This window comes from Bacillus rossius, chromosome 1 (genome assembly GCF_032445375.1).
Source record: "Bacillus rossius redtenbacheri isolate Brsri chromosome 1, Brsri_v3, whole genome shotgun sequence".
NCBI lineage: Eukaryota > Metazoa > Arthropoda > Insecta > Phasmatodea > Bacillidae > Bacillus > Bacillus rossius.
In genome coordinates, this window is record NC_086330.1 from 360,797,037 (window position 1) to 360,823,492 (window position 26,456).

The following is a 26,456-nucleotide window of genomic DNA, read 5'->3' on the forward strand; positions in this document are numbered from 1 at the left end:
CCGTCAGTCCTCTGACTTCCAATGTAGCAACAAGTCCGCCATCACTAATTTTACATTCTCGCTGGTGGATTGGGGGCAGAAGAAAAAGTAACTGGGAGCACACTTAAAAATATAATCATGGTAAATAAAATGACAATAACTAATCCATTGCGCCAACTGTAACCTTCCGTATTAAATTCCAAATTTCCGTAAATAAAGTGATAAGAAATCAGTTCACAGGAGAAATTTACACAGACCCGGCTAACTGATGAGTTAAGGTTCGTCTGCATCCTTCATATTAAATGTTTGGTTCTTCGCTCCTTGCAGATTTACATAAAAAAAGTTGATCGGAATTAATACATTTTATAGAAGCAATTTGGCATGTGAGTGACCGCGGTGAAAATAGTTTATAGATGAACTAAATATATAAATATTTGCTTGACTCTTCACAAATGGCAGGTAACAAGTAGCGTATACCTACCTGACGATAACATTCGATACAGAACACCAAATGCAATGAGTATTTGGACAAATTGGCCCAGATAAAAAAATCAATGGCACGTAAATGTGACACATCGTAAGGGGGAGAGGGGGTTTATGAACTTAAGACAGTGATGGCTAACTCCCCCTTAATGAAGGTGAAATATTTTTTTAACTTATCCGTGGGGCAGTAATGCATTTTTACAGAAAATACTTTTTGTATTTATCTTATGTTGAGTGACAACAAGTACAAAATGTGGTATTTGATTAAGTAATGAAAAATTAGTCTATTAAAAATTGTATTTACCAAAATTAACTAAATTGAATAAAGATAATAATCATGAAAAAAATAGATTTAATAAAAATAAATTGTATTTTTGAGTACTGTGGCTTCTGAACATTGTCTGCTGACAAATGAATGCTGCATGTGCGCAAACACGATAGTTTACCTTATTATTATTATTATTATTATTATTATTTATATTATTAAAAGACCCTTTGAGCGGGCCGTGCGTAAAGATGTGGGCCGGAACCATCCAGTTGACTACCACTGAGTCAAGAGAAACCCCACTATCACTTAACCACAGTCAGACGCCCGGTAGTAATTTTTTTTCTGCTGCTGTAAAAGTTAGAGGTAGGTTAAGTTGGATCTGTTACATAAATAAAAATCTCACCAAATTTCTTTTTTTAGCCCCTTCCCCTCGGAAGGATAGGGGTTTGCGCGTTTATATGATCGTGAAAAAATAATATACAATCCGAAGAAAAAAATGCTTTCACAGTCTGGATGATTGCAGACTGGAAAATTTCCAGCACTTATCCAAGATATCAAGTAAATTCATTGTCTTTCCTTGACCAACTACCACTTTCCTGACTTATCTCTCATTTTCCAAAGCTTTTCATAATGAAAATACCCTGCCTAAAACCGTTGTAATGTATTAATTCTCGGGTCTCCCCTGATTGAGCATCAATCAGGGTTGATCCATCTTCACGTCAATATTAAATTCTGCGGTGTTGCGGAAGAAGAGGGTTGAATTGAAAACAGCAGATTTCCAAGAGCCAAAGGAAGTCTTTATGAATGTTTGCAAGTTCAGTGTTTTGGGTGTTTGTATTGCATAAATGATTAGATAATATAAAACTTTCATAAATATTTACATATGAAAGTATAAAATTTCTAACGAGAACCTATCTTACACAATACCATAAATGTTTGTTCTAAAGGAACAAAAAAAAACTTTTTTTATAGGATGTTTCATTATATAAATATTGCTAATTTCTTTATGTTGTTAATTTTACTCCAAACATGATCTAAACAACATTTTGTATTTTGTAAAACGTCAGGCAAATTTTATGGTTAAAAAGTTTACCTGATAAACTGCACTAGAAGTTATTATTATTATTTTTTTCAAAGCTGGGTTATGAATACAGCTTTAAATATTTAGCCCCTCACATCTTTCGGAAATATTTCTTAATAAAATCTTGGCTAAAAAAAATTCAACATCGGTGAAGTCAAGCCTTAAAACCACCCTTAAAAAAATATTACTACGGCAGTCCACAACGGTGTTATTGGATAAAAAAAACCAAAGCATAACACTTAAGACGATTATTTAAAACAAGGTTAGTTACTTGGATAACCGCTTCCACCAAGGAGGTACAGGTTTGATTCCCGGCGGGATCCAACCCAGATTTTCTCCCACCCTCTCAATTCATTCCGTCAATGCTTCATTATCTGTAATGTTCATTCAATTATCTGTACAGTCTGTGATAAACGGTCAAAACCATTTATTCAAATGTTGTATCAAACACACTGGGGCATCTTTATGATTAGTGTGCGACCAATTCAGTTGATGACATAATATGTGTTAAGGATTAAAATTGCATTTGTTTAAAATTAAAGATACCAACTTAACTATAAGAAACTTTTTTTTATATTCATACCAATTTACTGCAGCGAAAAAAACCTCCATTGTTTCATATTCCCTAACATATGTGAAGAAGTGGTAACTTACACAAAACACGACTCTTATGCAAAGCGGCGAGTTTCACTTCCTCTGCGAATAGTCTGCGTCACGTAACTATGTCTCGAATTCGACGCTTCTCGAAGCAGTACCAGCGGTATCCGATTTCCCAATTTATAATTCGCAAGAGCGCAAGTATGCTGCGTCATTTCTTCCTTTCCCTGCTGTCTCCTCTATCGGTTCCCCCACCACGAACCTAACCATTCCCCTCCTCTACCGGTTCCCCTACCACATATTTCCCCTCTCAGCAAAGAAGTTTCATTTCAGTTAGTATTTTAACATTTATACGAGTGATTAGTTTAGGTGTGAATATATAACAAATCAGTGATATGAGAATGGTCGGTTAGGTTAGTTACATTAAAAATACTTTAAATATTATGGATTTTTTTTAGGTTAGGTTAGCTACAATAAAATTACTGTGAAATCGTGTAATAATCACTATAATCTTTCCAGCACTACTGAAGTTGTACGATCGAGCGGAGAACTTCGGAACTGTCCGGGCCAATAGGATGGACTGGTGTGCAACTGTCCCGGACAATATAATGGACTGGTGTACATCTATCCGGGCCAACGGAATAGACTGGTGTGCAACTGTCCGGGCCAATAGAATGGACTGGTGTGCAACTGTCCGGGGCAATATGATGGACAGGTGTGCAACTGTCCCGTGACGGCGTGGCGACGCGAAGAAAGGAGAAAGCAGAGCGGGGAAAGTGCGGACGGCCTTGCACAACGGGCGCCCCTCGCCGCGGCAGGTGTGTCCTGGGGGGCAGTGGGTCAGCCGTGCAAGGGGCCCTCCCTCTGCTGTCACGGAGCGAGGCCGCTGCTACAGCTTGTCCCATCCTTGGACTGCTCAATGGGTGTTCACTGTCTCTTTCCAATGCACCACATCTGCTGTTAGTTATGTCCTTGTTTCGGTATGCGGCATTTGGTAGGAGTGATTTCGTGAAAATGGAACGGATATGCGAGACAACAATGCTGCGTCTGCCAGTGGCGGATCCAAGGGGGGCACCAGGGGCAAGTGCCCCCCCCCCCCGAAAAACCAGTTGTCTGCTACATTAATATTGCCGACAAAAATGATTGTTTCTGAAACCAATAAAAATTTTTAATACAATTAATGAATTTCTTGTAGAATCGTGAAATCTGGTGATTGGATGTTATGTGTAGTGTGAGTAGATTAAATACAAATTTAGTAATTTTAAGACATTTTTTCTCTGGCTATTCTGAAATGCTAGAGTGCCCCCTCCGAGGTGAACCTCTGGATCCGCCACTGGCGTCTGCGCAGAAGAAGTTACCAAAAAAAAAACTCGAATAGATGGCGGTCGCCGTGTAGGCAAGAAAAACCCGTATATTGTCACTTTGGTAAATGTTTGGGTACATACCAACCGTATTGGTATGCCAAATGAAACTAAAAAGTTAGTGAAACTACCCTGGAATATATTTGGTAAACTGAAATAGTAAAATGTAATCCCATGTTTTAAATGAGCTAAAAATAACTGGCTTTACAATGAATATAATACATATTATATTTACTAAATCACAATAATTGTCTTGGAGGCATGGTGGTGAGATGTGCGCTTCGCCAAGGATTAGATCCGCGGTTCAAATTTCGTCGAAACATGAAAAAATTTTTTATCACTAGCTCAATCAACTCATCGTAATGACGCTGGTCTGTGTATATCTGTACGCAGTTCTCATACCTTGTAAAGATAAAAAAAAAAAAAAAACTACAGTAAGACTAAAAATTTAGAAATACATAATTTTTTTTACAAAAAAAAATCGAACGTAATTCAAAAGGGGTTGATTATTTTTGATGTAGCTGCACTTAGGTTATAGGTTGTTTTTTGGGGGGGGCGGGAGGGGGGTTGTGAGAAAGGAAAACGGTGGGGTGGGGGAGGGTGGAGATTTCATACGACCGACTACGGAGTCCAACTCGCAAGACGATTGGTCCGCGCTCTCAAAATTGTGAAGCTCCACAAATATAATATAACGAAGAGCTCAGATTCGCCGTAAGCGCGGCGTAAGCTCGAGCAGAAACGTGAAACGAATGAGCGGCACGATCAAGCGAACTGCCTGCCAAGAGGCGGACCGGGGGGAAAAAATACCGCACACTCGATGGGTAGAAAGTTGAACGGTTACCCATGGCGACGGTGCTGCTATTTCGTCAGCGTGGGGATCCCGGTGACGCAACTGGGCGGAGAAACATAACGGGTTTATTTTCTGGTACGTCGTCTCGGTGTGTGGCACAACACCAGCCCGGTGGCCTTTCTGAACACACCCTGTGCTTCCTGGGTCGAGCACCGCCACTTCACGGCTGCCAACCTTCGCAGAGAACTTGAGGGGGAAATGCAATCGGTGACGTTGTTCGTCCCAAGGCCGGACTCACACGGAGTCAGACGCGGCAAAAACTGTCGCGATCAGACACTAGAGGTGTAAAAGTAACGAAAAAAAAGCGTACCCGTATGCATTCCTTACTATAACAATTAGTACTCGTTACTATCGTATCGTTACGTTAATCGTTACTTCTGATACTACATAGCATGCAATATTATGTTAGAGCAACGAATCGAGTCGTATTGCGTACGCGTGCAGTATGACGTCGCGGCGTCGCAACATTCGTAATTTGTAGAAAACACACTTACTTATCCATTACATACCAAACTGCGTAAGGTGCTTTTTTTCACTTTTCCGTATTTTTAACCAGACTTGTGTTTAAGTCATACTAAATTTAATTTGATTTAATAGGTAAAGTGTAGAACTACATACTACGAAAAATGCTAGTAACGAAATGCATTCGTGTGCAACGTTTCGTTACTCGGTACTAGATGGCGCACCCGTTATTCAGTACCGAATACATACGGTTTGTTACAGCTCTGTCAGACACGAACGAACTGCCCGATGGCTGCGGTGTTTCTGCGCATGCGCGAGTACAAAAGAATTTGCCAACAGAGGCATGCCGTAGTGTGTTTACAGCTGACTAGATAAAGAATGATCCTTGGGCGCCTTACAAATAACTATGCTTATAACTACTAAAAAGGCTTATGTCTCAAGACAGTTTAGCTATAAACAAAAAAAACAGTATTACCCCCCCTTTTTTTTTTTGGAAATCTAGGTTTGTGTCACAGGGAATCTTTTGATATTTTGAATTTTGTACTTATTACCTTCGAAAATCTTTTGTTTTTATTTGAAGTGACCTAACGAAAATACGATGTTGAGATGTCGCGATAGGGCTGTGTCCACCAGGAGCGGCGATCTGTAGGGCCAGAGTGTCGCTGAAGAGTTTCACAAACATGATTCCTTTTAGTTTTGGTATGTCATAACGAAGCTGTCTCAATAGTGAAAAAAAATTTTTTTAACTTTGTCCACCTCAACTCGACTTATTTTTGGAATAAAATGACACAATAAAATATTTAAAAAAAACTACATCAACACTAATCGAAACGACCATATAAATTTTCACAATTCTATTTTAATTAAAATGGCAATTTTTAAATATTAGTAACTGGGAAAATGTTCAGCATTGTATCGTAAGTTTTCCCGAGAGTGAGCGAGTGTTGGTGCTCAACATTCTAACATCCACCTCTCCGCAATCGAGCGCCCCACTCCTGAGCGTTACACTTTGTCGTCACGCTCTGAGTTATCGCCTCGACATAGGTACCTTGCCGGTGTCGTTTAAAAAGTAATAATCGGTAAGGGAGAATAATTATTTTCTTCGAAGCCGACGTGGACCGCGGTGTGCCCCAGGAAGAAAGGGGGGAGTGGGGAGGGGTCGCCGTTGAACGAGGGGTCAGTCTTCGGACGCGGGGTTCGGCTTTCGGGAGAAAGCGCAGTCGCACAGCCGGCTTCGCGGCGCGCCTTGTGAGGTAACGGGCAAGCTCAGGGATTCACTGAGCTGGCGTCCAGTTTCATTTCCCCAACCTGACTGAGAAATTCAAGTGTATTCGCAGGAGGGTTCCGGGTAAGGGAGGGACCCAGGTGCGTCTATACGCCTCGTCATGCCTGTCATCATCAATTCAGGGAGAGGGTCGCATGTATCGTTTGCTCTGTACGGGGATTGATTGGCCAGACATGGCAGCGATGGATGCCATGGCTAATTCCCCTCACTATTAATTCCAGAATGTAAATATAGTTAGGTTGGACTCAGGTAAAACCGACATAGACACAGGGGAAACCCCTGGGCACAGTTTACACGCATCAAGTGTAGGAGAATACAGGATACAGAGGATGGTCTAGATGAAAAGTTGGACAGAGTAGAAGAGAGGCGACCATGCGGAGGTTGGACACTTGGAAGCGTGGTCCGCTTTCATATTTTGGATCCAGCGGTGGATTCATGACCCAGGGGCGCTCGCACCCTTGGTGGTGAGTGGCTACACTGGCCACTCACTCCGCTGCTACAGAAGAAAGAAAAGCAGGCAAACTTACATACTACACACTTAATTTATTAGTTTCTATGATATGCAGTCAGACCCTCGAACAGTTCCGAGGAAGATAACTGAAGTTCGCCCTTAGTTCGCAAAACTTCGTTGTCCAAAAATAAATAAAAATTTGAGTGTTGCGACACGATAGATATCATTTAATAATAAAGAAGTAGAGATATAATGTCATTCAGTGCGGTGCTTGATCACTCATTCAGTGCAAATATACACCGATCGAGATCTACATACTGCATTCTGTGCAGTGCCGTGGCATAGCACGACAGCGATAATTTATTAGGTAATAAATAAAAATTTTAATGTTCGTTTGTACAAAATAGCTAACCTTCGAAAGTTCTTCACCGATTGATTTGAAATTTTGACACAATGTGACATTCGTATACGCGCGTGTTTTTGTATATAAAAAAATCATTAAAAAAGTAATTAAAATGAGCGCGTAATCACTTCTATCGCGTGTAACTCAGTACACGCGATAGAATTGATTACAAAAAACATCGTGTGATTTCTCTTTTCTTTATTTTCCACTGAACCAGCAAAACTAGTGAGGTTATAAATAACTACCACAAATACGAATGCTCGCATCTCCATTCGCCTGTAAATAACGTATTCTGACAGTTCTACTCTAAGAATAATCTCAGTAATATTAAAAGTCTTCATAGCATAATAATAGTACAACAACCAAAACACTCAAAAATTAAAAATTCAAGCAAAAAATACATAAAGTAATTAGCTATAGCCTAAGCGATGTGTACAATGCAAATAGCCTGCCGGGGCACAGCGCACTATATACTCTATTAATAAAGTGCCTGGTTTGTAATTATGTTGCTTTTTTTAAACCATACTCTAGTTGTTAGGTGCTGCTGGAAGCGGGTGGGTGGTGAGTAGAGCCACCTACCACCAGGGGCGCTAGCGTCTCTGGTTATCAGGATCCAGATGCGACTAAGATATGAGTGCGGACCTCGCGTCCAAGAGAAGCCTAAGATGTCCATCAAGTTCTGTCCCTGCCCGAACACGGCCGAATATTCAGCTTCGGCCAACCTCGGGATTTGTTTTATTTTTGCGCAGGAAAAAAAAAAGTGGTTGGTTAGGTTAGCTACATTAAAACACTTTAAAACACTATGGACGGTTAGTTAGGTTAGTAAAATTAGTAAAATTAGTTAGTAAAGTTAGTAAAATAAACAGAGAAATATAAATATATATAAATAAACTCGAGGTTGGCCGAAGGTGAATATTCGAGCGTGTTCGGGCAGGGACAGAACTTGATGTACATCTTAGGCTTCCCTCGCGTCCAAGTGTCCCAACCCTCGCGTGGTATACTCACTCTAATCAGCTCTTCCTCCCCATCATCTTCTGTATCCTGCATACTCCTACTCAGTTAGTGCATTCCCTTGCATCCCGCATGTCTGCGAGGACTTTCCCTGTGCCCGTGCAGGAGTTCACCTGGGCCCAACTTAGCATAGTTTTAAGCTAGTTTCAAGACAGGTGAATTAGTGGTGGCACCAATCTCTACCCTGGCTGTCCAATCCCCTCCTAGCACACGATGCATGCGACCCTCTCCCTGCGTGGCTAATCCCAGGCATGACCAGGCGTATATGCGCACCTGGGTTCCTCCCTAAACCAGACCCCTCCTTCAAAACACTTGGTTTTAGTTAGATTAAGAAAATAAACCTTTGTTCGAAAATCTTTTTTCTGCTTTTTTTTTTTTACGATTTTAGAGTAATGTTACGATTGTCCTGCGGGTTCGTAAAGGATAGCCCAATTAATAGATTTTATTTCACACACACAGTTTTATTTATTACCACTACTTGTTCCTTACAATTAATCTTCTAAGATGGCAAATAATTAACTACACTTAAAGAAATGTCAATTCCCCAGTCACTCGTTTCACACACCTCGCTGGACCGCACTTCCGGCGCAACTCTCGCCGCAGCACCCCTCGTGGGTCTCCGCCGCGGGACTCCGCCGCCGCACTCCGCCGCCGCCGTCACACCCTTCACCGAGATCCCACACAACGACTCACTCGCAACTTCGCCCGGGACTCCGCCGCGCCCGCGACTCTATCGCCCGGAAACTCCCGACTCCACTGAACTCACTCACTCCCTGCCCTGGAACCTTCGTCCAGGGACTTCGCCACTCTGCCGCACCCGCGGCACTATCGCCCGGAAACTCCGCCGCGGGAGAACTCCCCACTCAACTCCTTACTCAGACTCTGACTCAGACTGACTCGAAGGTCGGCCCAACCTTCTTTTATAGCCCTTGGGTTCCCGTCCAGAACAATCGGGCATGTCTCCGAGATATCGCGCGACCTTCGCCGTCGAAATGTCCAGAAACGCGTCGTGAGTCCTGTCGAAGGACGCGGCGACTGCTCAAAGAACGCCGATAAACGCAACAAGCATCGGGTTCCCACAAAACGCGCCGATAAACATGTCTGAGTCCTTTTATTCTGCAAAGCGGCCTCTTTTAAGTAACTCGATCTGAGGCAGGTGCGCGCTGCGACGGTCAGGATGTCGCGAGACAGTATGACACGAGATACCAGGGAGAGGATGCAGGTGGAAGGGGGCGCAGACAGGCCGAACGAGCGCGGCGACGCCAAGCACTGCAGCCAAGCGCGCTCGTAACAGTATTTTAAATGTCACCTGGCTAACCTAACCAACCTTTTCATTTTAATTACGGTCACAGCGTAATATTTAAATCATTAATTACATTACAGAAGGCGCTGGCCTGTGCTTAGTTTTGAGTTACAAGCACATTATATTTTGTGGTTAGCTCATATATACTAAATTGTTTAATTTTTTTTAATATTTAATATAATGGTATAAAATTAATAAACGTCGTTTAGTGTAAAGACGATGAATAAAAATACGTGCGAAAACCTAACCAGCAAAAAAAAAATTGGCTTTCTGTAAAGTCGGTTTACGGACGATAGTTTAAAGTGACAACGTCATAACAAAACATTGATGAAATTATTGCATACTTTTATTAATAAAATTGAATATTTTTTATTGAATTATCACTATTTTGTATGGATACAAAGAAGGAGTGAAATGAAATCTACAATTTAATTGATAAATTTACTTTTATTTGCACTAATTAATTCAAATATGTTTATTACTTACTTTAACGAAGAAATTATTTTAACTATAATTTTTATACATGTTTGCTATTTAACTTCTTCCAATCTGTGTTATTCTGTTAAGGATAGGACGATGATAGGAAAAGTAGGAAACGAATGGGAGTGTTTCATGTTTAATGTGTCTCGAAAAAGTCAAATCGATGGTTGTTCCAATCGAGTGGAAGAGAGATAGATGCGGCGCAAGCGTACAATGAGCGTAACGGGACAATGTGCGTTACGGGACACTTTTTCTTGCGTGCAGCCGGCGTTCATCGATTTATTAGACGTCACGTCAAAATATAAATACCTAATATTTGCGAGGAATTTTTTTAATGCACTACATTAAACCTTCCGAACCTTTACTTTTACAACCGAAACAAAACTGCACAAATGCAAGTACCTGCATAAAGCAGAGTGTATGAGTTTTGGCTCGGTCTGCACGGGCGTCTGACTCGGGGTCTGTGAACGCGACGCTCGTGAGGTAACGCGGGTGGAGGGAGAGAAAGTGGCGGTCTCGGGTCGCAAGAGCGGGAAACACGACCGTGACGTAAGGGAGGGGCCGGCCGGGTTGCGACACGGCGGAACACGCGCCCGTCGTGAATGTCGTGGGTTCGTTCAATCGTGGAGAGCGAAGGCACACTTGAGGAGGGCGGAGGGAGGGGTGTGGAACAGGAGAGGGGGTAGTTGGTACGGGCCGTGTTTACGAAACGACGCGACGCGCGGAGACCGGTCTGGTCCGGGACGGAACAACTACCCGAACACCGGCGGGCATGTGTCGTTTTGCTTTAAGGCGTTTTGCCTAATTTTAGGCAAATCGCCGTTAGGCAAACCGCTAATGTGCAAAACGCCGTTAGGCAAAACGTCGTTAGGAAAAACGCCGATAGGTTAGGTTAGGTTAGGTTAGGCAAAACGCCGATAGGCAAATCGCCCTTAGGCAAAACGCCGTTGGCCAAATCGTAGTTAGGCAAAACGCCGTTAGGCAATTCGCCATTAGACAAAACGCCATTAGGCAATTCGCCGTTAGGCAAAACGCCGTTAGGCAAACGATATTTTGTCATCATAGTTACATTTTAGGCAAAACGCCGTTTGGCAAATCGGAGTTAGGCAAAACGCCGCTAGGCAAATCGCCGTCAGGTTGAACTCCGTTAGGGAAAACGCCGTTAGACAAATCGCCGTTAGGCAAATCGCCTTTAGGCAAATCGCCTTTAGGCAAATCGCCTTTAGGCAAATAGCCATTAGGCAATTCGACGTTAGGCAAAACGGTTTTAGGCGAAATGACTTTAGGCAAATCGCCGTAACGAATTCATGTTCAGGCAAATCGCCTGTTACTCACACCGGCTCTTGCGTGCTCGCTCGAGTTCCATTACCCCACTCGAACGCACGCATCGTGTGTGGCACCAGGCCGCGGCGTGGTCGCACACGCACTGTGTGCAGAGCCTCAGAAGAAACCACACGCGATTTGAAAACTGCTCCAGATATCAGAGAAGGTGTCTGTTTGCGAAAAACCGTTTAAGAATACTCTTAAGGGGGGATGAGTAGTCCTGTTTCCGTATTCCGTTTTCCAAACTGTATTTTTAGGAGAGTGTTTTCAGGGTAGCTTTCAGGCATGAAACATCCTGTACACATTCGTAACCAGATGCTCGGAGCATCGACGGAACGAAATATGGGGCGGGGGGTGTGTACCCGAGAAACCTTCCCCCCCCCCTCCCCCACACGGCGCTTGGAAACGTCCGCCACGATCCCACACTTGCCCGCGCCGGGAACGGAACTTGGATCGCCTCGGTGGAAGGCGAGTGATCCGATCGTTCGAACGCCGTGGTTCGAAACCCAGAACGGTCATTACGAGGTCACTCCGTGCCAGGGGCTCAAATCTGCAGGATTCCAAGGGGGAGGGGAGGAAAGCGGGGGAAAAAAACGTTCATTATTCCCGTTTCACAGTTACACAGTAGAACCCATGTTACCCACTACCAATTAATAGGAACTAAAAATGAATAGAAGTTTAAACAGTACTTAATGATTTGATTAAAATATATGATTGCATAACATATATAAACCTATCTTAAATTAATTATATAAATCTATATAGTTTGGTAATGGAAAAAAAGGAGAATTTTCTTTTTTTTTTAAAGAAACATTTCGTCGGAAAATTTTACCACTCTCATCTCCATACGTATTCACATTATATTAAAATCATCCCCCAATACCTTTTATTTTCTCTCTTTGAAATAATTCCTGGCTCCACCTCTGTCTAAAACGATATGACTCATTTGCGAGCACATTCGTTCCTTCAATTCATTTTTTGAATTACCTTTCGTCTATTATATTGCAAGTGCAAGCAGGCCGCCACAGTGAAAGGACTTTCAAATTCCTTGAAGGGGGGGGAGAGTTGTTTTTACGCCCATGCTTCAGGCGAATGTTCCACTTTATAGGCCACAGAAAACTCCTTCTCCGATGTCTCCGAGTACCGTTGCTCTGTGTTTCCGTCTTTAACGACCTTGTGACCATCGAAAGGTAGTTCAAAATAAATGACAGTTAAAGAAAAGACTGTGCTCGCAAATGAGTCATTTCGTTTGAGCCAAAGGCGAGTCCAGAACCTTTTTCAAAAATGGAATTAAAATATCATGTAAACATCATAGAGATCTGAGTGGTAACATTATTTTTCTATTACCAACATATTTTCACATAATTTAAGACATGTTGGTATAAGTTATACAATAATTTATTGTATGCATATTGGTAGGTACTGGTTAAACGACTTTTTTTTATTCCTATCAGTTGGTAGAGGGTAGCATGGGTCCTACCCAACTCTCAAAATTTAGGCGGTAAAGAAATACCAGATGTATGTCTTATTTGGTTATGATTGTACAAAAATTTGATAAAATTTAATTGTTTGTTGCTATGAAAATACAGCTCGTTGGAATATTTCCAGTAAATTACTGGAAAAGTTTCCCAAAAATACTTTTGTGGAAAAATAAAATCTCTAGACATGTATATATCCTATATATGTTCCATTGTACAAGTTGAACAGTTTATTCACTATTTTAAAACACAAATTAGCTGATGAGCACATCCAGTAAAAGCTTTAAGAAAACTATATTGATGAGGGGTGGGGTTTCCCTCCGACCAAACACTGGTTTTGAGATGTCCATTTTGGTAATTCTCTTACTAAGTATTGAAGACTCCATCTTCAATTAAAACTGCAACAGCTTCTTAAAAAAAAACTTTTTTTTAAGTTTCATGCTTTCCGATTTAATAGCATGTTAAACTGATGAAATTATAAACCGTGTAAACTTAAATACACCTATATATTTTTTAAATTATATCACAATTTCCTGTCCGTAAAAAAATCATATCAAATACAAACATTCATTGCAATAAAAAATGGCCGAAATATTATCCTCCAGAAAATGCTCTCGTATTACGTATTAGTACTTAAATGTGTAAAATTAAACATTTTCTGTTCGTAGACGGTAATAATTTTTAAGATAAAGGAGTTGAAATAAAACTGTGGAAATAATGGGTCTGGTCACAAAAACACGGCGAGACAGATTCTTTTGTCAGGAAAAGAAAAGGAAACAAAATATTCTTTGAAACTGTCGAGTCATCGTGTTAGACATACTGTCAACTCTCGCTCATAGTTTTATTACTGTTGTCTACAAATAAGGTCTTGCGCAGTTTCCTATAGCCTTCCTACTCATGGCCACTCTGTCCTCCTGAAGTGGGAAAAATTACGGCTTGCTTCTCAGCTAGAGAAACATCCGCCCCGTTTCGGCATGCAAGCATACAACGTGTATTATTACAGTTTTGTGACGATAATACTACCTTCAGAGAGAGGATGTATTTGGGGGGGGGGGGAAACACTAAATCCCGCGTCTCATTATTTAATTTATTTGAAAATTTTTAATGCGCGTTATGTACCATGAGATTCATCCACTAGTATAAATTTATAATTACTTATATTGTGGGGGTTACTGAAACCAACTGGTAACTGACAAAAAAAAAACAGGTGAAATTATTTTTCTGTCAACAATAAAACGAAATTGTACTTGTCAAAAAAATGTTTAACGTCTGAAACATCCGTAAAAAATATGCTTTGCCCTTTCTGACTTATTCTGTACACAGAAACCGTTATATTCCACCTTGGTTATTACAAAATACTAAATTTCAGAAACTGGACTTATCAGCTTCTTCCAATGACCCTACAATAATTTGTTTCGATCACACACTTAAAAAAAAATGTTATTCATAAAAAGGATGCTTGACCTGATTGGTCAGTGGATACAGCTTCTCACTTAAGGCGGGGTCTCACACACCATTTTTTTTCTTGCGCTTTCTCGTCATTACTATTATTTAAAGGGCTATTTCTGTAAACTTTAACAGAATAACACTTTTGGATTTGTTGTTCCAGCACAAATATTTCCAAGCGAGATTTACTAAGTGCGATGTAGCATAATTGCTGTTAAAATATGCGCAAGTGTTTTTAAACGTTATCACTTGCGCCAATTATCACATATTTAGTAAATATCTGTTGAAAATATTTGTGACAAAAACAAACAAAAAATGCAAGAGAGGTATGGTGTTAAATTTACAGAAATAGCCCTCAACTAAAGTCATAACGAGAAAATTAAATTTAAAAAAAGGGTCCAAAAGTCCTAGGTTCGAGTCCCGACTGAGACTCGCAGAAAACTTCCTTCGTGTGTTTAGGATCGAGTGTTGTATTGCCCCTTCACCACAAGCCACGGAAGGCAATATAACCAACCGTCGCAGAAAACGCCCGTCCAGTACGCTCCAATCACGCCGAGGTCACAAACCCTTCCCCAGTCTCCCCGCCCAAGTGATGACTGGCTGGTCCGAACCTACCTCAGGGAAGATCGAACCATCATGAAGTAGCCAAGTCTATAAGGTTGACATGTTAGTGTTCCGTATGTGTCTTGCTGTCCTTGTTGAACAGTTTATTAACTTGAAGATGCCAAATGCAGGAAAATTCACGAGTGATCTAATAAGCACTATTAATAGAAGCTTTAATTAAGGGAGAGTGGGTAGATGGGTTTTTCCCCTGGATTCACCACATGTTTAAGTTGCCCGTTTCGGTAACTTTCTAACTTATAATCGAATATTCCAGTCTCAATTACATATCTCTGCAGCAGCTTCTAATAAAAAAAAATTAAATCACACTTGACATGATCCACGATTTACTATCATGTTTAACTGACGCTAGCTTAATTATTCTTCTAAATACAAATCCACGATACAGTCAAATAGGACGAAGTAGCGCAATTCAGGGAGTTAAAATGTTACTTCCCTAAAGATTGTATTACATGATCATGAGAGTTAACGTAAGAATAACGTTATTTACTCAAAGAAAAAAATTATAAATAACATTAATAACTGTGAAATTAAATTTTATACTTTTCGGAGCCAAGCCTCTACGTGTCGTTACTATGCAGAAACAAGTACAAATTACTTAGGAATTGTAATTCAAGCTTAAAGCTGCATATAATCTCGCAAAAATGACTCAAAACCGAAGAAACATCGTAACACGTAACAATTTCAGTAAAATATACTTTAATAACAATAAATTTGTAATCTAAAATTCTGATACAAATCACGATCAAGGGGACTATAAATACTGAACATATTTGCAACAAACACTGTAAATTTTTTTCTGTGTTGTCCGAGTTGACTCCCAGCAGAAATGTTGACACTCGCCGTGTCCAAGTGGATTAATCTCAGAAACAAAACTACGATTTAAGTTTTCATCGCGTCTAAGGTGAAGATATCACCGACGTTTCAGTCGATGTTGCAGTCGCCATCATCAGTACCAGTTGCCTTTGAATGCCAGCAGCCAATCAGGGAACACTCCCCTCTCAGGCGAGAGTATTAAAAGACAGGAGAACTTCCAAGTACGTCAGCAGGTAACTGCTACCCTGATGATGGCGACTGCAACGTCGATCGAAACGTCGGTGAATTCTTCGTCTTCGATGCGGCTACAAACCAGAAGCCAATAAACTCCAGCCTGCAATCTGTAATAAACATATGACATACAATTTTGTACAGCATACATATATTACTCATTTACAAAAAAAAATGTCGTTTACATAGACATATGACTTCCTTTTAGTGTCGAAGTCAATTTAAGCTGTTTCAAGAGCAGTGTTGAAACACGACAGCAATAAAAATATAATGAAACAAATTTTTGGAAACCGTTGATAAGCCTGATTATATTACTTTTATGCCCAGTGGTGAATGGCATTGTAATGGTTAATACGGTTAAAGACATCGATCAATAATGTAGTCAAAAGGGCGGGGAAGAGGATACACGATATATCCCTCCTCAAATTTCTGCGGCGGAGATGCTTTTGCTGTTACATTTTAAATAGGCCGTACTTAAATTTTGTAACTCGCGTTGTCTCAGATTATGTAATTGGAAAAAAATACACGTTTAGACGTTGAAATATAAAAAAATTTAAAACAACTTAAAAGTGCTGCTATAAATTTTAAAGCAGGCAGTGAAATTAAAATATCTCTCTCTCAAATGAAATCCTGGCTACGCCACTGGAATCGATTTATACCTAATGGCATTCGCGTGTCCGGAAAAGGAAAAAAAAGCGTGTACAATTATCGCTCTTCCAACGACCGTTGGAGCTTGACGTCCTAAGAGGCGTGTGTGTGTTTGTGTAGACGGGGGTACAAAAAAAACATGGAGCCGGGTGGGAGGGGGAGACTTTGGCATTGACACTGGAAGTTGTTCTTATGTTTTTGTTTTTGCCCAGCGAGCTGTAGGTGGGAGTGACGTCACGCTCTGTGCACGATTCGACTCTGCTCTCTAAGTCAAGGTCCACCCCCCCCCCCCCTTTTTAAGTAACGACAGCTGCACCACGTACAAGTACCCCCAGCGCTGATACAAGGTCCGTCATTGGTCAACCTCACGTTCTTCGTGGAACGATAGGCGCAAAATAAAAGGTTACACTGTACTTCATTTGCGGGTTTTAAGGCAGAAGCGGTGTGTATTTGCAACCAAACTTTCATTTTAGTACGATAACCTAATCTAATCTAACCTAACCTCCCGAGAAAAAAAATTATCTAGTCTTTCAGTAATCACCAGGGATGTGTAACATCTAACCACTGAATATATATAACATATAACATATAACATATAACATATATAACATATAACATATAACATATATAACATATAACATTATATATATATATATATTCAATGATCTAACCTTAGTAACCCAATAATTCATGAGATATCATGTTGCAAATATTCTTATAATACGCAAATCCGACACGAAATTTAACATAAAATTCTTTCAAATAACGCAGAGCCTGATAAGTATTCGCAAATTGTTTTTTTCAACTGCATTTCTGGACGCGAATCGCACCTAGTTGTTACACCCGCCGCTAGAATTCGCTGCCGGGCAGCTACGTCGACTGTCGAAATTTTAAACTATATAATGAAACGGCTTTGATAAAAGCGAAAAAAAAAATTGAAAAAAAAATTATGAACCCCGGCATGGCTCCTGATTTTCGACAAAAGCTTTTATTAAAATATTACCCATCTTGTTAATCTATAACGGTTTCCTTTGACTCCGTGAACAATTTGGTTCGCGCAATTCGTCTCAGATGGAATCACCGTGGTCACACATTTCCTTTCCATTCAAGGAATCCTCCCACCACATGCCGTATACCGAGAGCTAGGGTTCTACACATTGAATAAATAAAGAATTATTTATTAATTGGCCAAACCTAACCTAACTTTTCACTTCGGTGAACCTCGGGAACTGTTCGGGCCGTGGTCGCGGCGTCCATCCGGGGACGCACCACAACGCCGAAATGCCAAATTGACCACAACGCCAACAGCTAGAAAACTGCTGTGTACCACAACTCCGAATCACCACAACGCCGAAATACACTAACGCCGAAAAAAGTCATTGCAGGACTGCCACAAAGGTTAGGTTAGACTAGGTTAGGTTAGACGAGGTTAGGTTAGACTAGGTTAGGTTAGACTAGGTTAGGTTAGGCTAGGTTAGGCTAGGCTAGGCTAGGCTAGGCTAGGCTAGGCTAGGCTAGGTTAAGATAGGTTAGGTTATATTACGCTAGGTTAGGTTAGGTTAGGTTAGGTAATGTTAGTTTTGATTGTGGTATTTCGGCGTTAAGGTACATTTAAGAAACACACACAAATACATTCAGTTGTTATTTCGGCGTTGTGGTACACAGCAGTTTTCTAGCTGTCGGCGTTGTGGTCAATTTTGACATTCGGCGTTGTGGTAACGACCCCGTCCCTCCCTGTGGACTGCCGGCTGTGCCCGAGGCGGCCGGTCTGCTGCTCGCGTGGCGCGACGTGCTCCTGAGCCCCTGAGCCCCTGAGCCCCTGAGTCCCTGAGCCCCTGGGCTCAGGAGGGATGCTGCGCGCTTGACCGCGGACGCAAGACCGTCGCGTGTCGAGGCCCCGCGCGCATTCGGGTCGACTTCACGCCGCGCCGGCGGGCACGACCTGGCGACCAGAGCGAGACAGCCCCTCGTCGAAGGGGTTCCGTTCGATGTATCGAGACCGATGTCTCGAATAACAAATTTTTGACGTGGCAACGTCTAATAAATCGACGAACGCCGGCTGCGCGCACGAAAAAGGATGACTCGTCCCGTTACGCACATTGTCCCGTTACGCTGTATCCCGTTACGCTCATTGTACGCTTGCGCCGCATCTATCTCTCTTCCACTCGATTGAAACAACCATCGATTTGACTTTTTCGAGGCACATTAAACTTGAAACATTCCCATTCGTTTCCTACTTTTCATATCATCGTCCTACCCTTAACAGAATAACAAAGATTGGAAGAAGTTAGCAAACATGTATAAAAGTTATAGTTAAAATAATCTGTTCGTTAAAGTAATAAACATATTTGAATTAACGAGTGCAAATAAAAGTAAATTTATCAATTAAATTGTAGATTTCATTTCACTCCTTCTTTGTATCCATACAAAATAGTGATAATTCAATAAAAATGATTCAATTTTATAAATAAATTTTATAATAAAAGTATGCAATCATTTCATCAATGTTTTGTTATGACGTTGTCACGTTAAACTATCGTCCGTAAACCGACTTTACAGACAACCACATTTTTTTGGTAATAATAAAAAAAATTAAAAAGTACTCGCCAGAGATGTGTAACATCTAACCTCGGCAACGAGCGAATTCAAGCGTTCTCAAGCTGTATAGTCACTTCCAAAATTCAGACACGAAATTCAACTTAGTATTTTTTTAAATAATGCCGTGCGTGTTAAATATAACCAAATACTGTTTTCAACTACATTTCTGCACGCGAATCACACGTAGTTTTCACACCCGCCGCTAGAATTCGTTCCCGGAGCAGCTACGACGACTATCAAATCATTCGATTGGCACAGCGAAATTTTAAACTATACAATAAAACGGCTCCGATAAAAGCATTTGCATTAAAACCGAAACATTTTAAGAAATAGGAAAGGGTATACCTTTCCAGTTTCTATCCAGCTACACTACCGCCACCAAAAGAATGGAAAGGTACCCTTTCCGAGGGGATACAATTATATCGTCCCGCGCGTATGACTTCCAAACACAATCTACCTGTGCTGTCGCACGAGAAAATAGCCGTGGTCAGAGCCTAGTGAGTTGCCTGCTGCCTCCAATGACCTCGTCTCCGACGAAGCGTTACGCCCAAACGAAACCAACCATAAAACCTACCAACCGCACCCAGAGGTGAAGGCGCTTGGTTCACGAACCTGGCCGACTCAGGTCAACGTAGAAAAAAAAATAAAACTCCCTCGCCCTGATTCGGACAATAACTCAAGGTCTTAAAGATATTTTGGAGCAAACGTTAATCGAGGTGTGAAAATTAAAATCTGTACAATGCAAAGTTGTAGGCACTTGTTTCTCGTTTGCGGCCCGGGAGAAACGCTTCTTAAGAAAAAAAAGTGGTTGTCTGTAAAGTTGGTATACGGAAGATAGTTTAACGTGACAACGTCATAACAAAACATTGATGAAATGATTGCATACTTTTATGAATAAAATTGAATAATTTTTATTGAATTATCTCTATTTTGTATGGATACAAAGAAGGAGTGAAATGAAATCTACAATTTAATTGATAAATTTACTTTTATTTGCACTCGTTAATTCAAATATGTTTATTACTTTAACGAAGAGATTATTTTAACTGTAACTTTTATACATGTTTGCTATTTAACTTCTTCCAATCCGTGTTATTCTGTTAAGGACAGGACGATGATAGGAAAAGTAGGAAACGAATGGGAGTGTGCCTCGAAAAAGTCAAATCGATGGTTGTTCCAATCGAGTGGAAGAGAGATAGATGCGCCACAATGAGCGTAACGGGACACAGCGTAACGGGACACTTTTTCGTGCGTACAGCCGGCGTTCATCGATTTATTAGACGTCACGTCAAAAACTGCTAGGTACGGGCTGATTCGGAACAGGGTCGCTAGTTTCCTTCGTCGTGAACGTGTCGCGTCAATAAAAAAAAATAATAATAATAATTGGCACTAGTCAACTACGGTGCATTCCATATAATATGAACATTTTAGAATCACCTTCTCTAAGTGATTCTCGTCAACAAAAGTGCACAAAATTGAACTTAAAACAATTGCAATTTTTCCAACATACAAAATTTAACAACAAGTAATTTAATATTTTATTGCATTCTTAACAAAAAAAACTTGGGAGGAATTAATTATAATTGTTCACGTTAGCTCAAGAGCACTACAGAATTAAACATAGCTTTTGCCGTAAGCAAGAATCAAACTTAAGGTGGAAATTTATTCCCATGACTTTTTTTTTTTGTATAGTTCACGTGTATCATTAAAATTTGAGAAAATATCAGTAATTTTAATTTCAGAGTGTTATTTCGTTCAACTATGTCATGAGGGGGTTATTCAAAAACCATCGCCACGAGGTGCAAAACCGCTGCGAGATGTCTGTTCTGACACCTTAGCTCCGTCACAGGTATTCCTGACGTGTGTAGGCGTGACTTCACGAGGTTCATAATATGAACTATATTATAGTAATACTTAGCAACACCCTCTCGGTTATTATGTCTGTCCCCGTAGAATGTATTGTATAGCCTACTGTTGTACAAGGATGTAACCATAATGATTATAATACTTCAAGAAGAATGAATCAATAAAACATCCATGTCTTGCCCAATCAACTTCATAACACATCATCAGTTAATAGCAATAATCATAAACCATAAACTCTCAAGTTATGAACACATGTGCAACAGTTTAACGAGTGAAAACTTTATGAATACAAATAAAAAGAAAATTGTAGCCTTCTAGACATGTAACGTCCGTATCTATTAAATTTTTCGTTACACTTCGCTTCAAATGGGCAATTACAGGTGGGTGGCAAACCAAGACGAAAAGGCAATAAGTTGAAAAGTTGGACATTGCGTTCAGATGCGTTCGTGCGTATCAAGAAATTATAAACGGGCATGCTAAAATGGGGTTACTTGACTTTTTTTAAAATAGTTTTTTTGGGTAGTTCATAAATCCGGCCTCAGAAGTCAGTTACACCGATCATACACCACCGAGTTTAACTTCCTCTAAACAGACGTATTTCACGAACACACTAGCTCAAGTATAAACAGATGTAACAGAAAGACGTCATTTTTTTTTCTACAGTTTTTAAGCCAATCCATAGTAAATAGTTTGATGTATAATTTTATTTTCTTAAGGCAGATATAACACATTAATCTTTATATTAAATGAAAGTATTACACAAGAGGTAGTCCTTCAAAAAATTAATTCAATACAAATTGTCAATGAATTAACAGAGGAAATTGTTTCGGTCAGTGAGTCACTGTTTTAATTCAGGCACTGCAATAAATATTATTCTTCGTTTTAACAAAGCCATATTTAAAAAAAATTGGTTGTCTGTAAAGTTGGTTTACGGACGATAGTTTAACGTGACAACGTCATAACAAAACATTTCAGAATGATTGCATACTTTATGAATAACATGGAATCATTTTTATTTTAATAATAAAAGAATAAATACTTGAAATTATACTTGTAATCATATTTTTAAAATTCAAGAATAATTAACCTTTATTGCCAAAGTTATTGTGTAATAAGCAATGAAAACAACATTAACTTTTCACTTCACTTTATAAACAGTCGAGTGGAAGAGAGATAGATGCGGCGCAAGCGTACAGTGAGCGTAACAGGACACAACGTAACGGAACAATATGCGTAACGGGACACATCCTAACGGAACAATGTGCGTAACGGGACACTTTTTCGTGCGTGCAGCCGGCGTTCATCGATTTATTAGACGTTGTCACGTCAAAAAAAAATTAATCATTATCGCCTGGTTACTTTTCGAACCTAGATGGTGTCTTTCATTTCTATCTCTCTCCCAATCCCCCTTGGAGAACAAGAAAGAAATAAATGCTCCCGCCAGAAGAACATATCCTGGCAGGAGTGAGTTTAGTTCCGCTATTACCGGCAGTGTTGACCGTTATGCGCACGTCGACAGCCCGTGTAGAGCCAGTGTAGAGACCGTGTACAGGTGCTCGGAGTATTCTCACAGCCCGGATGTCTGCCGACACCCACTTTCTCTCCTCCGGCGAAGCTCGCCTCCCGCCTTGCACAAGGGGCGTTACCGCTCACTGGCCCGCGCGCACACCAATCAGAACGCATTTGAAAGCTCAACGACCGTCTGCCACGTCCGAAACAACGTTTGCGGGGAATAAACTGAAAGGAGTCCAGTATTAAAAAAGTTGTATCTTGGCTATTTTCGTTACCTGACGCAAATTACTTATCGACTACAAGATCCAGAACAAATATCGACTCAGTATTTGTATATTTATGTGTGTGTGTGTAGGGAGTGCGTCGTTTGCCCTACAGGCGTTTGCCCTAAACGCATTTTCGAAGCATATTCTCGCATTCCTCATTCCAAACAGGCGTTTGCCCTAAAAGCGTTTGCCCTACAGGCGTTTGTCCTAAAGTCGTTTGCCCTACAGGCGTTTGCCCTACAGGCGTTTGCCCTACAGGCGTTTGACCTAAAGGCGTTTGCACAAAATGTTTGATAATCACATTCGGACCAAGCTCCGGCATTTGCCCTAAAGGCGTTTGCCCTAAAAGAAGTTTTTCGACAGTCGTTTGGCCTACAGGCGTTTGCCCTACAGGCGTTTGCCCTAAAAGTTTGCGAATTTTCAATAATCCGAAAATGAATGCTTGCCGGCGTTTGCCCTACAGTTGTTTGCCCTACAGGCATTTGCCCTAAAGTCGTTCGCCCTACAGGTGTTTGCCCTACGAATCTTTTCGAAGATAGATGTCGTTACGTGTGTCGCCCCTGTTAACAAATGTTGGAACCATTCTCCAAATGAGTACAAAGTACAAAATTCACAAATTAGATGGCAGCACATACTGTTTGCTTTCCCAACGTTGAAGTCTAAGAATGCAGCTGGTAATTGAACCTTACAACAGATGGTGCGCCAATCTCAGTGACTGGATTGTATTTTTTAAATCATTTTTTAACAGAGAGGTTGATGATGTAATATTTTCCAAGATGTGGGGGGGGGGGTTAACTAGCGAACGAATTAACTTAATTTAATATTGCTGCTATATATAAAAACAAGCGTTAACAAAATGAGCTTACAAAATTTTATTATCCTTGCCTGCTGGAATTTTCACTTAAAGTCGTGTTAAAAACGATGACCCTAAAATAATTTAAGGCAGAAGATTTTTCATATGCATTTATAAAAACAATTTCAGTGTTTAAAAGTTACTGTTAAAATAGCCTCCGAGACCTTCATGCCTATTTTCAATTTTTATATACCATGTGTCCAACTGAATCTGTCGATTTATTAATATGTTTGTAGAATGCGGTGAAAATACTTCCATCGAGAGTGTGCATATTTTGCTAATTCGCCCAGCCCATCTATAGCTTAACCCCTTATAAGTTTTATGGGAACAAGTGAACTATAATAAAAGACTGATTTTATGTGAGACAGCCAATGAAATTTACAACTTTTCAAAATGCATTTAATCATATCATCCATATTGCCACAATATTTGAATGAATGTCATAGGTATGAGTGTAAACTAGGAACGATTTTGATATGTCGTGGAATGTACAATAATGAATTACGTAAAAGTATAATACACAAAGAAATATCATTAAATATAACTCTGTTTCAGATGCTAATGAATCAGCAAAAAAAAAAAGTGCAATTTTAGTTAATATATTTTTTAAAAAAAATTAGTTTCAAAATTGCTATGATCTTGTTTTTAAAACACTGAATCAACTTCTCTATATTTTTTTTAAGTGAAGCAAAATAAATATTTAAAAAAATAATTCACCGAATTACATAATTTTCAATATAAACCGTTGCAATTTTAGTTAATTACATATTTGTTACATGCCCACAGTCTTACGACTTTAACAGTGGGCACGATATATATATATACTAGCTGCAGTACCCGGCTTTGCCCGGGCTGAACACCGGGTGATATATTGTCCGCGAGTTACAGCAAAATGGATAGCGATATGTCTAGTGTGTTGGACATTAAGAAATGACACATAATTACTGTTTGTGTATCTGTGACCTATGATTTTCTTTTTACCCATGGCGATCGGTTGAAAGGTTTAGAAGTTAATGCGCTACAGCGCCATCTAGCGGCGAGTTACAAAAAAAATGGATAGCATAAAAACCTTCTTCATGATAAAAACACTTCGATGTGCCAACTTTCATGACGATCGGTCAAACGGTGTAAGAGTTTATGGACGTCATACATACCAAAATCCAATTATATATATTCTTATATTTCGAAATTTTGGGGCTTTCACTTTTGCAGAAAGTGGATGTTCAGGACCTCGAATGGTTTGGAACACTCCATCTCGAAAGAAATATTTGAAATTCCTGAAATTATCGAAATTTTGGGGCTTTGTCCCCAGAGGGGGAGGGGTGATTTGAGGACCCTGAATGGCTGGGAAACAATAAAAATCGAAATAATGATATTTGAAATTTTTTAAATTTTGGGGTTTTGACCCCTGTGTGGGGGGGGGGGAGGGGGAGGTGTGATGTTGAGGACCCCGAATGGCTCGTAAACACTCCAAACCGAAAGATAATAGGTTTTCGAAAGTTTGGGAAATTTTTTTATTATTGGGTATTTGACTCCTTGTGGGGGGAGGGTAGTTTGAGGACCCCGAATGGCTCGGAAACACTCCAAATAGTAAAAAAGTATAGGCTACTTAAATTTAAGAAATTTTTGAAATTTTTCGTAATTTTGGGGTTTTGCACTTTCCCCCCCCCCCCCCCACCCCCCTCCCACAAAATTGGGTGCGAAGTCGACTTTGGGTAAAAGTTCCACCATGCCCCGGACACTTTAGTTCGTAATGAATTAATTGTAATACAATTTCCTCCAATTTTTCGAAATTTTAAGGCTTTCACTTTTGTGGAAAAGGGGGGGGGGGGGGGTGGAGGTTTAGGACCTCGAATGTTTCGGAACACTCCATCTCGAAAGAATAGATATTTGAAATTCCCTAAAATTATCGAAATTTTGGGGCTTTTTCCCAGAGGGATCGGGGGGTTTGAGGACCCTGAATGGCTCGAAAACGCTTAAAATCGAAAGAGAAAGATTTTTAAAAAATTTTAAACTTTCGAAATTTTGGGGCTTTAACCACCTGGGGGGGGGGGGGGAGAGAGGTGGTGATTTTGAGGACCCCGAATGGCTCGGAAACACTTCAAATCGAAAGAGATATAAAGGAAAACTTATTACCTACCTATGAATAATTTTCTAAATAAATTAATAAATAACTCTATGTTTAAGAATTTACGTACATACATAATATTAAACTTCAAAATATACACACCAAACAAAACTAAGGATGTTTGTGAAACTATTTTTTATTTGTCATAATGTTTAAAACATTTGTAGGATTTGTTTATATGTAAAACTGTGATGGCCATATTCCGCTTATCCAAAGGAGTATAGAAATTAATAGAGATATCACTCCATGTACACACCACAAATCTTTGAATTAAGTAAAAAATGATTGTCTATAAAGTCGGTTTACGGACGATAGTTTAACGTGACAACGTCATAACAAAACATTGATGAAATAATTGATCCAGAAGAAAAGGAAATATCATATTCGGCCTGAGACTGAGCCGTAATAGGTTTTTGCAACCAAACCATTTAGGCATTAAAAATGTTATATTCTTTGAGGAATAATTTTTTTTTTTAATTTTTCTATCAATTTAATTAATAAATTTACTTTTATTTGCAATCATTATTCAAATATATTTATTACTTTTGAAATGTTACGTGCACCGTATTTATTTTTCAAGTTCAAAAAAAAAAAATTTTTAACACCTGCCGGAATTCGAACCAACAACCTTAAAATTAGAAAATAGCGCCGCTGAC

At 40.0% G+C, this 26,456-nt stretch overlaps 1 protein-coding gene across 1 annotated transcript in view; it reads right to left on the reverse strand.

Annotated features, from left to right (window-relative positions):
* Positions 1-26,456, reverse strand: part of LOC134528293 (organic solute transporter alpha-like protein) — an 80,884-nt gene that overhangs the window by 46,357 nt on the left and 8,071 nt on the right. The gene's annotated exons all lie outside the window — the stretch shown is intronic.